We start from the raw sequence: 16,682 nt of genomic DNA, 5'->3' as shown, positions 1-16,682 counted from the left end.
TATTTAACTGATTTACATAAGCTATCAGAATTTTATCTTACTTTTTGGCCATATAAATATCACCAACTACACCTATATATATATATATTCTGATTGTTATTATTATTATTATTACTGACTATCATGTATATATTAAAACTAATAATAATAAAACCACTTTGGTCACACTTTATTCTCAGTATTAACGAACTAAATGAACTAATGTTCTGCTTATTAATAGTTAGTAAGGTAGTTGTTAAATTTGAGTATGGGATGGGATTCTGGAATCTGAAATATGGTCATGTGTAATTAGGTATTAATATGTGCTTTATATGTTTGAATAAACAACCAATATGCTATTAATATGAATACTAATAAGAAGCTAGTTAATAGTAACAATCAGTCCCTAAACTAATGTATTACCAGTACTTCAATCAAAATGCAGTAACTGCTGGACAGAAGCATGCAGGAAAGACGTGAGAGCGAAGAGGTGTTGGAATGTGGTTCAGGCTTCCAGTTTGTGCCTGTCTATAAGGGGACGCCAGCCTCCCCTCATTAATTACCCGAAGAGTTATTCACAGCGCTGCGTGCTTGCTGTGCCTTCAGCACCTTGATCGCTGCCTGATCTGCCACTTACCCCAATAACTGGCTTCCATTAACACTTGCTCTTTGACGTCATGTTTGATCACGGTGACCGCGCAATGACGGCTGCGCTTTCTGGAGGGCAAATGTGGCTCAATTTTCGAGGTGCAGCTGTTTCCTAGTATGCAGAGGATGTCTTCTACCCTGTCAGCTTCACCTCCTGTAGTATGCAGCGATATAAATAAAAGTACAGAAGAAATAAACAACAGTGGGGGGTCCTTCTAAGTGGGAACAGAAGGTTTTGTGGGAGACACGGTCAAGACTTTAGAGGCCTTGTTTTAATTTACAAGTGCTCTGTGATACTAGGACAAATGAAATTCATCCACAAATGTTAGGTGTTTTGGAAGGATTCAGCGGGAGGTTGTTTTTTAATACTGGCCCCAGCAGCTCTTGGTGAATCTATCAAAAAAAAGAGTCAATCCCATCATGTGTAAGAAATCAATCAAGCCTTATCAGACAGGTGGGAGACATAGTCAGCGGTGCTATACATTAACCTGCAGGTCTTTCATAAAGGGCTGTATTTATTCACATCTGAGATTACTGTTTTATGAGATTAGTGTCTGATTTATGTGAAATAGACAGAGAGCAGTGAATGGGATTAGCATGTCCCCAATGTTTCAAACCCCAACTGAAGATCTTGGTTACGTCTGTAACCCCCGTTCCCTGAAGGAGGAAACGGAAACGTCACGTTGGTGATGAACACTTCTGGGATGTGAATGGCATAAAAGGAACTCAGATGCTTCTGTCTCCACAGAAGGAGGTGGCGGGCAAATTGATACATGTGATGGGAGCATAAACCACCTTGCCACTTGTTATGTGCAATGGTTGCAGTGTAGTCTGTGTGGACCAGAATGTCCTCGCCCCACTGGCACCCTCTGATGTGGCACAGTGCAAGGTGTACTGCTTGCAACTTCAGGCAATTGATATTGGGGTCCCGTCCAAACCCCTGACACTGTGTGCCAATTGTATGTGGCTCCCCAGCCAGTGGCCGAGGCATCCGTGAATACCACAGCATGCCTGGATACCTGTTTCATTGGCACTCCTGCCCAAAGAAATGATGGATCTGACCATGGGCCGAAGGTTCTGTGGCAGGCTGGTGTAATCTGAACCCGGTAGGTACGGTGTCACCAAGCCCACCTCGGGACTTGGCCATGGAGCCAGTGCTGAAGCAGTCTCATATGAAGCAGATCGAGTGGAACTACCACTCACAGCTGCAGCCATATGCCCCAGGAGCCTCTGAAAGAATTTTTGTGGGACCGCCATCCTGCCAGATGAAGTCTTGAGGCAGTTCAGCACCTTCAGGTCGATCGCTGCAGTCTTGGGGAAGGATGCACTCAAAAATGAGTATAAACATCTTGAATGGCAGCTTGTGAAGCACACAGTACAACATTTGAAGATCCAAGATCGGTCGTAACCAATTGCTTTTCTTGGGCACAATGAAGTAAGGCATGTAAAACCCAGACCTCATATTGGCTGGAGGGACTGGCTCTATCGCATCCTTGGCCAGCAAAACTGTGATTTCCGCATGCAAGGCAAGGGCATCGAGAGCCTTGACTGAAGTGAAACTGGTGCACCTGCCGCCTCTTATACCTGTGCTGCAGGATGACAGCCAGATGTGAAATCTGCATGCCAATGTCCATTGGCTTTGTTAGTTACACTCGAAGTGGATTGGTCACTCTGGTGAGATCCCAATTCGTCAGCATCACTGACGTGACGTTGAGAGTGACCGACTGAAATGGAACTAAAATATTTACCTTTCATTTATTGAAACTTAATTTCTTTTCACCATTTACGTTTGGTTCCTTGCCACTATTGCTTTTTGTCTTGCTAGGTTTGGGCCTGTAAGAGAAAAGTGGTATATAAATTAATATTTTATTGTCCTGAAGGGGTTTGCTTTGTAATAATGATTGGTCGACTGTATCACACTTATTACACAGCTGCTTCTTAAAAAAATACTCTACAAACCAGGAGTCAAATGTATTAAATTAAACAATTCTATTTTATTCAAATACTACTAATAGATCATTGTACTTCATAAAACAATAAAAACAACAACAAAAAGTGAACTCTGTAACCGTTTACATTAAGCAAAACTCAAATTAAATGAGTTAGTCAAATTAAATTTTCCCTGCATGCTTTGCTTTGGACTGTTAAAGGGAGTACTCTGTAAAAATGAAATTACTTTGCGCTTTGATAACGTCAAATTAAAAGTTTTACTTTGAAAGTCATTCTTAAATCATTGTTTTAATAATATTTTAATTAAAACCCTTAAATCTATCTGAAATTAGGGTAAATCCAATCAATCAGATTTTTTGAGTGAAATGTACAACAGATGGTGAGTAAATGAACTGTAGACAGGCTGAAGCTGGAAGTAGATCTGACTCCTCACCCTTCACTTTGATCTTTTGCAATGTAACCCACATTGAAGAATCACTCAGTAGCATAATAATTATTATTATTTATATTAACATTTAACTACATCAGTACAATCAGCAAGTCACCTATGATGTGAAGTAAGATCCAACTGATCTAATATACATACTCAGCATGTAGAAGACCACATGCTGCATGGCCAGCATGCAAAGCCTGCTGGGGGGCTCTGTGGGGGTATTGGGTGTTGTGTTGAATATGCAGCCTCCCTAACGACTTCAGAATCACAACTATTCCATAGCTCTGGTGTCAGATGGCCACGGGGGCTTGTGGGAACTTGTTGATGCATAGAAAGTCCGGGCCAAGCAAGTCTGTCTCTCTCTGGGTACTGCCAACCTCGTCTTTCTCAGGGTAACTGATGAGCAATCCACAATCTCCTTCTGGGACATCAGTTTTACAGCAGGAGTGAAGATTTAGATAAAGCAGGAAAACCTCTGCGATCATGTTTCCCACTTTGAGCATGATGGAGTGAGTGTGTGGAGGAGCTCATGGGTGAACTAGGACAATCCATCCTTTTGCAGAATTTAGGGAAGCGATGAACTCATAATGAGGTGAATTTACATGAAGCTGTTTTTTATTTTATTTTATTAATTTACATGAAGGAGTTTTTTATTTTCTTCAAAATTCATACTTTTCTGAAACCGCAAATAAACAAATAATAATTAAAAAAATATAATAAAAATATATATATATATTGAGCCCTTTTTTCTTAGAAGGCAAATCATAGAAATAGTGATTCAAGCAGAAATTTAAATGTGTAGTGTACATTTCAATGTGTAATTTTATTTTTATTTTTTTATCTCACTGATGTCTAAGAGAAAAGATCAAGCTATTAAATTTAGATTTTGCATTCCCTATACAAATTGATATCAAATAAAAACATTTTTAGGACATTTTAGGACATTTTGTGAAACTGTTGAAGATTCAATCTTCAAAGGAGACAAATTTGAGATTTTATACCAAAAGAAAAGAAAAAACTAAAAAAAACGAAAAAAAAAAAAAAAAAAAAAAGGGAGATATCAGTGGAGCCACATGTTTTGTTCCAAAAAGCAAGCAAAAGTCTTGGAAAACTTAAAGCCTTTGTATATCATGCATTATAATTAGTCATAATTTCATAATGATTTCATAATGTGCTAATACATTATATTGTATTGTAAATAAAACAATAACTAAAAAAATGCATAATGTAACAATTAATGGATAAGTGTTATAATGTATAAACTGTGCTTACAATTATTTATGAGATTGTACAATGCATTATAAGGTGTATTACAAGACATAATTAATGAATTAAGACTACTTTTATAATTAATTATACATAAAGGCTTTAAATAAAGTGTTACCAAAGTCTTCTTTTGGTGTCAGAAAAATCTCATTGCTATCTAGGTAAAACAATTAATATATTTAAGAAATCCCCCCCAGAAACTCTACATGAGAGCTTTACATAAAAAAAAAAAGTAATCATAAAAAATTATAAAATAATCACAAAAATAAAACAAGGAAATTAAAAACTTGAAAATGATTTGAAGATTTATTTAAATTGAATTTAAGACAATCATTTCAGGTTACATAAAATACAATTCATAAAAATACAGTGCAATCAGTTCGGACATCTCACAGTGCTCATTCAATAAATGCACAGCTAAACAGATGAGTTTTAAGTCTAGATTTAAATGTAACTAGTGTTTTAGCACATCTGATGTCTTCTGGAAGCTGATATTATGCGGGCGGCATAATAACTAAAAGTAGACTCCCCTTGTTTTGTGTGAACCCGTGGTATTTTTCTAACTGACTTGATCCTAGTGATCTGATTGCTCTGTTAGGTTTATATCCAGTGAACATATCTACAATGTATTTAGGTCCTAGGCCATGATTTATAAACGAGTAAAAGTATCTTTAAAGTAAATCCTAAATGTAACTGGAAGCCACTGTAAGGACCTGAAGACTGGTGTGATGTGCACAGATTTGTTCTTTTTGTCAAAATACTTAAAGCCACATTATGTATGAGCTGCAGCTGTCTAATAGTCTAATAGAGGAGACCATTACAATAGTCCACCCTGCTGGTGATAAAGGCATTAATAAGTTTCTCCAAGTCTTGACTGGAAACAAAACATCTAATTCTTGCAATGTTTTATAGATGATAGTATGCTGATTTAGTTACTGCTTTGACATGACTACTGAAACTAAGGTCTGTCTCCAGAATTACACCAAGATTCCCGACTTGATTTTTTAATTGTTAGACCCCTAGAGTCAAGTTATGCATTTACCTTGAGAACTTTGTTTCCAAATGCAATGACTTTCATTTTTTTCATCAAACAATGATCTAGCACAAAAGTCTCCATTTATTCTCATTGCTGTCTAGTAGTCAAAACATCTCAAAGAGATTTTAGTTGGGATTTCAGAATGAGACCATGACATCATTTAATGAAGAGAATTTGGTGGTGCTGTGATATCGAAATCTTTTAAGGATATTTTCATTGTAAATGAGGCTTTTCTCTTCAGTTGAGCACTCTCTGTAACTCCACACCTGAGTAGCACCATAATCAAATCCATATGTGTGTGAAAACCCTCCAGGGGAGTATTGGGAGCCACTCTGGATTAAGAAGATGCCAGAGTAATGCATAAATTCGAGGCCTATGAGGAATACATCACCTTCCAGCACTAGGCTGATATTGGAGATTAATCCTAAGGCTGGGGCTAGAGCTGAAAATGAGTAATAGTGGAAGAAACTTTCAAGATCAGGTTCCTAGCCAACCAGTGCTGGGTGGAGGACGGTTACTGACCCAAGAGCTGAAACAGCACTGCAGGAGGAAAAATAGTCTGGAAAAATCAACAGCGTCCAAAAGTATCTGATCCAATTTCATAAGGACTATTATTGTAATCCTTTCAGGAACTCGGGGCTCCAACTGAATTTGTTGAAAAAATAAAGTGATGAAAGCCGACATGAAGCAGGATGATTCTCAGTCTTTCAGTAGCCTTGTATGCCATTATAAAAGCATTATGTTAAGGGTGTGGGCACATTTCTTTGGGCTGAAAGCAGCTTCAGTTGACTGCCGCTCTGATGAGGAGATGAACCGATAATGTTTCACTCATGGTATTTAATGTACAAAACACGAGCTATGTAATGAGTCATGTCCAGAAAAAAATAAAATAAAATAAAATATGCAGCACAAAGGTTTCATTGTATTAAACTTTGCCCATCTGTAAAATATGTAAAAAGTAATATAAGTGGTTTCAGTGTGCAAGAAATATGGATGTGATGACTTTCTGTTTGCCTTTGTGACAGACCCGTATGTATAAATGGAATATTCAGTTCAATAGAGGACATGCTGAATAATCTTGCCATCTGCCATGGCTCTCAAATCTCATTCACACTTTCAATAGGGTACAGCAGATACAGTATATGGATTAATGAAGTACCGTAACACTTATTTTGTCTGGATCTATCATGTTTTTATACATTGAGAATGCTGTTCAAAACTTAAAACTTTTCTAAAAATATATGAATTAAAATAATTGTTAATTTTGTAATTTTTAAAGTTTTTTGGTATATAAATAAATAAATAAATAAATAAGAGAGAGTCATCTATTTTTGTTGAATTTGCTTCTAAACATATATTTGTAAATTGTCTTTAAAGCCCCTTTCACACTGCGCGTTGGACCCGTCATATTGCCGGAACATTGCCGGGTTGCCTTCTGTGTGAAAGCAAACACGTCCCGGGATTGATTCCGGCACTGAACCCAGGTGGGGACCTAGTAAAGCCCCTTTCACACTGATATTATGGCAAATACACAGGTAAAGTGTTCCTGCAATTGTTCCCGGTTCGCTAGATTTTGCACTTTCACACTGCCAGTGATAACCCGGGATATGTGCGTGCTTTCACACACAACCCGTAAAGATCCCGTAACGACACGTGACATCAGGGCGTGATGTGTAATGCACGAGTCGAAAACATTAGGCTCGTTATACTTTCACTGAAGCAAGCAAACTATCTCGGTGTCAGAGTGGAAAGTGAGGAACTAACTGATCTATGCTTCATTATAGTTTGCACATATTTTTTGCAAATGTTGATCTTCCTTCAAAACAGCCTGTAAAAGAGTCGCGTGATAACGCACATCGTCACTTCGACACGGCATTAGATCTGGCTTTTGCTCACACAGCGCTCGTCCCGGGTCGAACCCGGCAATGTTACTAGGTCCCCGACCCGGGTTCAATGCGGGAATCAATCCTGGGACGTGCAGTGTGAAAGGGGCTTCAACCCGGAACGAGCGCTGTGTGAACAAAAGCCAGATCTGGTGCAGTGTCGAAGTGACGAAGTGCGTTATCGCGCAACTCTTTTACCGGCTGTTAGGACGAAAAAATATGTGCAAACTGTAATGAAGCAGAGATCAGTTAGTTCCTCTCTTTCCATGCTGACGTCGAGATCGTTCGCTTGCTTCAGTGAAAGTATAATGTGCCTAACGTTTTTGACTCTTACATTACACGTGAAAGTACAAACGCATGAAACTGTTTCTAACATTGATAATAAACCAGCTTAATAGAATGATTGCTCAAGGGTCATGTGACACCAAAGACTGGAGTAATGATTTATAATTGAAAGAATATTAAAATAGATTTTTTAAATTATTATATTATTGCAGTAATATTTAACTTTATACAGTATTTTTTTGCAGTATAATAAAACTTTACTTTAATGTGTAAAGTGCTTTTATATATAAAGCATTGTAAAGGTATTCATAATGTATGCTGTAATGCATTATATTTCCCATAAATAATAGTAACCAAAGTTAAAATGCCTTATAATATTTAAAGGTTGGTTAATGCATTTATACTTTCTAAATGTGTAACAATTAATAGATAAGTATTATAAGGTATTATAACTCATTACAAGAACAATGTGTTTTATGGTGCATTACAATGCATAATTAATACATTAAAACTACATTTGTAATGCATTATAAATAAAGGCTTTAGGTAAAGTGCTACCTATATTTCCTTTTGATCAACTGGGACATCCTTATTTTTCCTTGCTACATTTTGTATCATTTATGTTATACTTGATATAACACATCTTCTCTAAATTTATTTATCTTCTTTTTTAATTATATTTCTTCAGACCTAACTCTCTCTCTAGCTCATTTGAACTGATGCTCTTGTTTCTACTCAGGCAGTCTCTCCACGTCCTTCACTTCAAATGGGGTCTGAGAGCACTAAGGCCTCCTACTCTGTAGAGATGCGTGTCTTTAATGAGGGCTCCAGAGCGTCTTAGGCCAAACGTAGCTTGTTGAGTGCAGGGTTTGATCTTTAGTCAGAATGCAGAATGCTGATGTTATATGCTCTGCTGTAGCTCTTCAACTAATGAGTGCCTTAGTATGCCTACCCATGTTACAATGGTACAGCCTTGGAATGAACAAACAAAGTCGAGTCAGCAGGTTAATTAAAACAGATGAGGTGGACGAGACAAAAGTTTTTTTTTACTGACTTATCAGCTGTTGTTTTTAGGTCTACACATCCTTTGCAGGAATGAATTCAAAAGTAAGCTCCACGCTCTCCTCCGGTGTCAGGTGTCAGAGGTGAGTGCTGTCCCACAGTAAATGAAGCATCCAGAGGAGGTGAAACTACACAGTTCACATCACAATGTCGAGACATTGACCAATCAAAGCTGAATGTTTAACAATGCCATAAAATACAATACAATAGGAACAAAGTGCAGGTCAGCAAGCGATCAATAGTGACTTGTGAAAGACACTTGACTCTCAGTTTTCTGGTTATGCGAAAGTACAATCAGTACTGTTGAAAATGTGCGTTCCAGTCCACATTTTTACTTTCCAATGTGGAAAAGTGCAATAGAATGGCACTTGAAATCAGATTTCTAGCTTGGAAGTTGGAAATAAACAACTCATAGTGATTTTGTCAAGATGCAACTTTATGTAGTAGATGGGGTTGTGGGAAATATTAGTCTGAAACGCATGCACAGACGCATACTTCAAACATCCACTGGAAACAGTACACCATTCAAACAGCCTAACAGTATATATATTACATTATAACATTTTGGTCACACTCTAAGAGCCAATTAACTATTTACTAGTACTTTTGTATCAATAAACTCCTTATTACTGCTTATTAATAATCAGTAAGGTAGGTGTTAAATTTAGATATGGGGTGGGATTAGGGGATCTAAAATATGGTCACGTTGAAGAAGGCATTTATCATGTTTCACTTTTGTCTGTGGGGGGGCACCTACCAGCAGATGCGGTGTAGCAGTCGATTCTGTTCCCCTCGGAATGTCTGTTTCCCTTTACGCAAACATACTACAATTCTTGCGTAGTTGCCGAGTTACTATACGTACGATCAGAACTAGCATGCGCAATAAGCGTGACTGGATGTACGGCAAGTCAAATAGTTCAAAATACCGTCCTAAATCTTAAACTTGAAAATAAATTTAAGACGAGAGGTTTTTCAACTTGAAATGTAAAAACATAAGATAAAAATAACGGAACAACTGCAAGATGAATAATTTAAAAAAAAAAAACATAAACAGAGTGTGAGAATCATTTTACTATGCTGCAGTGTAGCAAGAAATTTGTCCCTTTTTGCTTTCCTTACATCCAGGTGTGTTTGGTGCATTTGCATGCGGGTATGTTGCCAAGTCCGTGGAATTTAGGCTACTTTGGGAAATGTTTGATTAACTGTTTGGTTGGGTTTATTACACGGACCTGGCAACCCTAGGGGAAACAGACATTCAGAGGGGAACAGAATCGACTGCTACACCGACCTCGGTTGCTGTGTCAGTAGCAGCAGTGGAATTGATGGTTGAAGTGCCAGAGTTAGAAAACTCCACACTTTTACTAGTGGGTTGATAAAAAAAAACGACGAATGTCCATTTCGTTTATTTAGCATGTAGACTAAAGCGGAACAGAATGAGAAGAGAGTCCACTCATGTAACTTACTGCGATACTTTGAAGTCCACCAAAATAAGCTTAGTTTTCAATATAGTAATTAAAAATAATGAATTCTAAACTTACTCATTATATCCACAAAATTATAAGATAGGACAAATAAAATTAGAAAATATGAATTCTGTATATATTTTTATTTTTCAAAGCACAAGACAGGCATTAATTGGCTCTGGTCTGGGGGGGCAGTGCCCCCCTTAGCCCCCCCCAAACTCCGCCCATGGCATTTATATGTGCTTTATAACATCTATTTAATATGCTAGTAAAATGCATGCTAATAAGCAGCTAGTTAATAGAGAGAATTGGTTCATAAAAATAAAGTTACCAATATTCTATTTTATATTATATTTGTGTCAGTTGACTTATTATTTGATTGCACTGCCAAAAGTTAATATATTTTATACAAATGTTAACTTTAATATGCAATATAACCAATAACCTGTAACGCCACGCCAGCAGAGGGAGCCCTCTCCCAAGTTCTGACTGTGTGGATATTTAGCATGGCCGCAACCTCTATCACGTTGCGAAGTATTGCCAGCCTGTCTGCCTTACTCGGTGTAACACAACCCAACTCAACAAACACAACCCATGAAGATGCAGATAGGCCTATTTCACCAAGAGACTATTACGTTCTATGTCATTGACTCACCATTCCACGAAATTATCCTTGGATATCCCTGGTTATCTGTTCATGACCCAGCCATCTCCTGGCAGAGTGGTGAGATCAAGCATTGGTTGCCGTTCTGTTTTTCCACATGCCTGAATAACGTCCTTTCTAAGCCCTGTCTCCCTACCAGTGTCGAAAGTCTGGAGTGTAAGCTTGTCACCATACCACCCCATTATCAAGATTTTCAAGAGGTCTTCAGCAAAACCAAGGCCACTCAACTACCACCTCATTGTCCATGGGACTGCGTCATAGAACTATTACCCAACGCCATGCCACCCAAGAGTAAGATATATCCACTGTCACTTCCATAAAGTCAAGCTATGGATGCATATATTGAGGAAGCTCTCAGCTCTGGGTTTATCCGTCCGTCCACTTCCCCAGCGGCAGCAGGATTCTTCTCCGTGGAGAAGAAGGATGGAGGACTACGCCCCTGCATCGATTATAGAGGTTTGAACAATGTCACTGTCAAGTTCCGTTATCCATTGCCACTAGTTCCAGCAGCACTTGAACAACTTAGAGAAGCCAAGATTTACACTAAACTGGACTTGAGAAGTGCCTATAACCTCATTAGGATCAGGGCGGGTGATGAATGGAAGACTGCATTTCTGACCACTAGGGGGCATTATGAGTACCATGTTATGCCGTATGGGCTAGCCAATGCACCTGCGGTATTCCAGTCTTTTATGAATGAGATTTTCAAGGACCTCTTGAATAAATTTGTGATAGTCTACATAAATGATATCTTGATCTATGCCAAGTCCGAAGAGGAACACAAGGGTCATGTTAGGACAGTACTCACCAGGCTATTAGAGAATCAACTCTATGTCAAGGCAGAGAAATGTGAGTTCCATGTATCAAGAACCTCTTTTTTAGGCTACAACGTCAACCATCAAGGTGTGGAAGTGGATCAATCCAAGATCAAGGCAGTCACTGAATGGCCACGACCTACCACCGTGAAAGAACTTCAACGCTTTCTACGATTTGCTAATTTCTACAGACGTTTCATAAGGAACTATAGTATCACAGCCACACCTTTGACATCATTATTATAGGGAAAGCCATCCAAGTTGAAATGGACTGATCAAGCTACACAGGCATTCACTAACCTCAAGAATAACTTTTCCACTGCACCTATCCTGAAACACCCTGACCCCAACTTGCCATTCATACTGGAAGTTGATGCCTCCGATTGTGGGATCGATGCAGTACTCTCTCGGAGTACTCACGGACAACCAGGCAAGCTCTTCCCCTGTGCTTACTTTTCCAGGAAACTCACGGATGCTGAGCAAAACTATGATGTCGGAAACAAGGAACTACTGGCTATGAAGGCAGCCATTGAAGAATGGAGGCAATGGTTGGAGGGTTCCGCTCTCCCCTTCCAGGTAATCACTGATCATAAGAACTTTGAATATATGAAAAGTGCTAAAAGGTTAAATCCTTGCCAGGCTCTCTGGTCCCTGTTTTTTGCCAGGTTCCAATTCGCAGTGACTTACCGCCCCGGCAGTAAGAATAGCAAGGCAGACGCCCTGTTCAGAAGACATGACCACCCATCTCTCGCACACTACACCTCATGCAAAATTCCTTCTGATGGCCTGCTATGGTTAAGGATGTAGCAAATTACGTCAAGTCATGTCCTGTGTGTGCACAGTCAAAAACCCCCAAGGAACTCCCATCAGGTCTGCTACAACCCTTAGCCATACCACAGAGACCCTGGTCACACTTATCTATTGACTTTGTCACCGATCTACCCCCATCTGATGGTTTCACCACTATCCTTGAAATTATTGACCGCTTCTCTAAAGCATGTAGACTCATACCGCTGAAAGGTCTTCCCACAGCCATGGATACAGCTCAAGCGATGTTCCACCACGTCTTCAGGAATTACGGTATCCCCTGGATATTAATGTCAGTTTAACTTCAGGTTACCACCCTCAATCGAATGGACAAGTGGAGAGACTGAATCAGGAGATCGGCAGATACCTCAAATCCTACTGTGGACGTGAGCAGCATAGGTGGTCAGAGTTCCTTCCATGGGCAGAGTACGCTCAGAATTCATTGAGGCATTCAGTTGACTGCAGTTGATGACTGGATTCGTCGGAGTGAGAGGGTATGGGATAGTGCTCATGTACGTCTGCAAAGAGCCATCAGGAGTCAGGAAATTCAGGCCAATCGAAGACGTCGTCCACATCCCCCCTACCAACCGGGACAAAGGGTCTGGCTCTCCACTCGGGACCTCAAGTTGCGGCTGCCCAGCAAGAAACTCAGCCCACGGTACGTAGGCCCATTTAAAATCTTAAAACAGATTAATGCGGTCACTTATGAACTGGAGCTTCCTGTTAACTACCGTATCTCTCCCTCCTTCCATGTTTCCCTCCTGAAACCGTTCCACCCGAATACTGACCCCAAAGTCAAGAACCGGGAGCCACCTCCACCGCTGGACATTGATGGAACTCCAGCTTATGCGGTAAAGGAGTTGTTGGACTCCAGACGAAGAGGGGGTCAGCTTCAATACTTGGTGGACTGGGAGGGATACGGTCCAGAGGAGAGATCTTGGGTGGCCGTCCACGACATACTGGATCCCTCGTTAATTCAGGAATTTCATAGAGCCAGACCCGATCGTCCAGCACCGCGACAACGGGGACGTCCTCGTAGAGCGCCAGGAGGCGCTCGTGGGGGGGGGGGGGGGGGGGGTCTGTAACGCCACGCCAGCAGAGGGAGCCCTCTCCCGAGTATTGACTGTGTTCCGCTCCCTCTGCTTCACCTGTACTTCCTGTTTGTTGGATATTTAGCATTGCCGCAACCTCTATCACGTTGCGAAGTATTGCCAGCCTGTCTGCCTTACCGAGCATTTTTCCCGTTGCCATAGTTTGCCTTATTGTGTATGATCTTTGCCTGGTCTCCTCGTTACTGCCTTTGGATTTGCCCACGGTCTTGTTGTTTGGATTGGACTGCCTATCTGTGTATGATTCTCTGCCTTCTACGATTACGACTCTCTGCCTACTGTTTGGATTTGTCTGCTGTGGATATTATTAAACTGCACATGGATTCTAACGCCGCCTCCGCGTCATTACATAACCACATGCTTTGCTGTTAAAACAAACATTTATATTTATAAATAAATAAATTAATTTATTTATTTGGCTATTTACATTTCACATTTCGCTATTTAGGCTTTTTTAAAGCAATGTAGAGTATATTTTAATCTATATATTTTTTCTTTTATTTAAAAATAATAACCATAACATTTTTCAACAATAAACGTGTTGTGGATATGTTAATTGCATAATATATTGACCTATAAACGTGAATATGTACTGATAAAAAAAACAACAGATACTCTGAAAGTTTGCCTGCGATTCTTTACATTTCTTTGAATTTAATTATTTTTTGATTCTATTTGCTATGTAAATTACAATGAAGAAGGATGGAGGACTACGCCCCTGCATCGATTATAGAGGTTTGAACAATGTCACTGTCAAGTTCCGTTATCCATTGCCACTAGTTCCAGCAGCACTTGAACAACTTAGAGAAGCCAAGATTTACACTAAACTGGACTTGAGAAGTGCCTATTTCCTCATTAGGATCAGGGCGGGTGATGAATGGAAGACTGCATTTCTGACCACTAGGGGGCATTATGAGTACCATGTTATGCCGTATGGGCTAGCCAATGCACCTGCGGTATTCCATTCTTTTATGAATGAGATTTTCAAGGACCTCTTGAATAAATTTGTGATAGTCTACATAAATGATATCTTGATCTATTCCAAGTCCGAAGAGGAACACAAGGGTCATGTTAGGACAGTACTCACCAGGCTATTAGAGAATCAACTCTATGTCAAGGCAGAGAAATGTGAGTTCCATGTATCAAGAACCTCTTTTTTAGGCTACAACGTCAACCATCAAGGTGTGGAAGTGGATCAATCCAAGATCAAGGCAGTCACTGAATGGCCACGACCTACCACCGTGAAAGAACTTCAACGCTTTCTACGATTTGCAAATTTCTACCGATGTTTCATAAGGAACTATAGTATCACAGCCGCACCTTTGACATCATTATTAAAGGGAAAGCCATCCAAGTTGAAATGGACTGATCAAGCTACACAGGCATTCACTAACCTCAAGAATAACTTTTCCACTGCACCTATCCTGAAACACCCTGACCCCAACTTGCCATTCATACTGGAAGTTGATGCCTCCGATTGTGGGATCGATGCAGTACTCTCTCAACGTCACGGACAACCAGGCAAGCTCTTCCCCTGTGCTTACTTTTCCAGGAAACTCACGGATGCTGAGCAAAACTATGATGTCGGAAACAAGGAACTACTGGCTATGAAGGCAGCCATTGAAGAATGGAGGCACTGGTTGGAGGGTTCCGCTCACCCCTTCCAGGTAATCACTGATCATAAGAACTTTGAATATATGAAAAGTGCTAAAAGGTTAAATCCTCGCCAGGCTCTCTAGTCCCTGTTTTTTGCCAGGTTCCAATTCGCAGTGACTTACCGCCCCGGCAGTAAGAATAGCAAGGCAGACACCCTGTCCAGAAGACATGACCACCCATCTCTCGCACACTACACCTCATACAAAATTCCTTCTGATGGCCTGCTATGGTTAAGGATGTAGCAAATTATGTCAAGTCATGTCCTGTGTGTGCACAGTCAAAAACCCCCAAGGAACTCCCATCAGGTCTGCTACAACCCTTAGCCATACCACAGAGACCCTGGTCACACTTATCTATTGACTTTGTCACCGATCTACCCCCATCTGATGGTTTCACCACTATCCTTGAAATTATTGACCGCTTCTCTAAAGCATGTAGACTCATACCGCTGAAAGGTCTTCCCACAGCCATGGATACATGGATATTTTAATCTATATATTTTTTCTTTAATTTAAAAATAATAACCATAACATTTTTCAACAATAAATGTGTTGTGGATATGTTAATTGCATAATATATTGACCTATAAACGTGAATATGTACTGATAATAAAACAACAGATACTCTGAAAGTTTGCCTGCGATTCTTTACATTTCTTTGAATTTAAGACCCGTTTTCATATGAGTTGGAACACTAAAGCATTATTTTGTTGATTCCAAACAATCAAATTGTCACCTGTAGCTAAATAATCAGGTTTAGATTAAGATTTCATTCTGTTTTGATATGCAACAATGTAAATGACTCATTGTGTTGTGCTGAATAAGAGGAAGAAGAGTCAATTTTAAAGGCCTGTGGCTCATTTCTCAACGCTGCTGAGAAGAGCAAATCCACCACCAGGCATAAAGCACTTCTGTGTGCAAGGTCTGATCCCGAAGCAAATTCCCCTATTTTCCTCCCAGCAGACTCGTCTTTCTCTGTGGACGTCAAATGACAATGTGACTGCTTAAAGGCCCTTAAAGCACATTGTGAAACCTTCTATGGACTGCAAACATTCAGCAAATTCACAGGTATTGTGGCCGAATGAAACTCATTCAAAGCTCTTTCCATCAAAGCAAAGCTTATTGTGATGGTAAACCTCTTGTAACTAGACTTTGAATTCTATCATTTATTCAAACATGAAGCATTATATCTGATGATGCCTTTGAAGGGTAATATAAACATGCATTTATTGTTAGTGCTCTACCTAATGTGAAGCAGCTGAAGTGACCCTATCGTGACCGTTTCAGTCTGTGGTTTTATAGTGTAAGCGAAGCGGCGCGGGGGTTCCTTCACGGGTGTATTTCTGCCCAGTAGCAAAATTTACAAGAGGACATACCCTCTATTTTGTTGATTAATAAAAGTGGCCCTGAAAAAAACAATAGAGGAAGGGGGCTGGATAACTTCTAAGGATCAGCGCTGTGCTCCATTCAGAATGTAACTGAGAATTGCAGTTTAACTTCTGAATTTTAATTAAAGTACTATTGCAAACAGGATGCAGAATTTACATAGAAAATAGAATCAAAAAAGAATTAACATGCAAGAAATGTGGAGAGTTTTGACAACAGGTCATCATGATCAAGCAACTGC

The sequence above is a fragment of the Carassius gibelio genome, chromosome B13, assembly GCF_023724105.1.
Source record: "Carassius gibelio isolate Cgi1373 ecotype wild population from Czech Republic chromosome B13, carGib1.2-hapl.c, whole genome shotgun sequence".
Lineage (NCBI taxonomy): Eukaryota > Metazoa > Chordata > Actinopteri > Cypriniformes > Cyprinidae > Carassius > Carassius gibelio.
Note: the sequence above shows the minus strand (reverse complement) of the source record.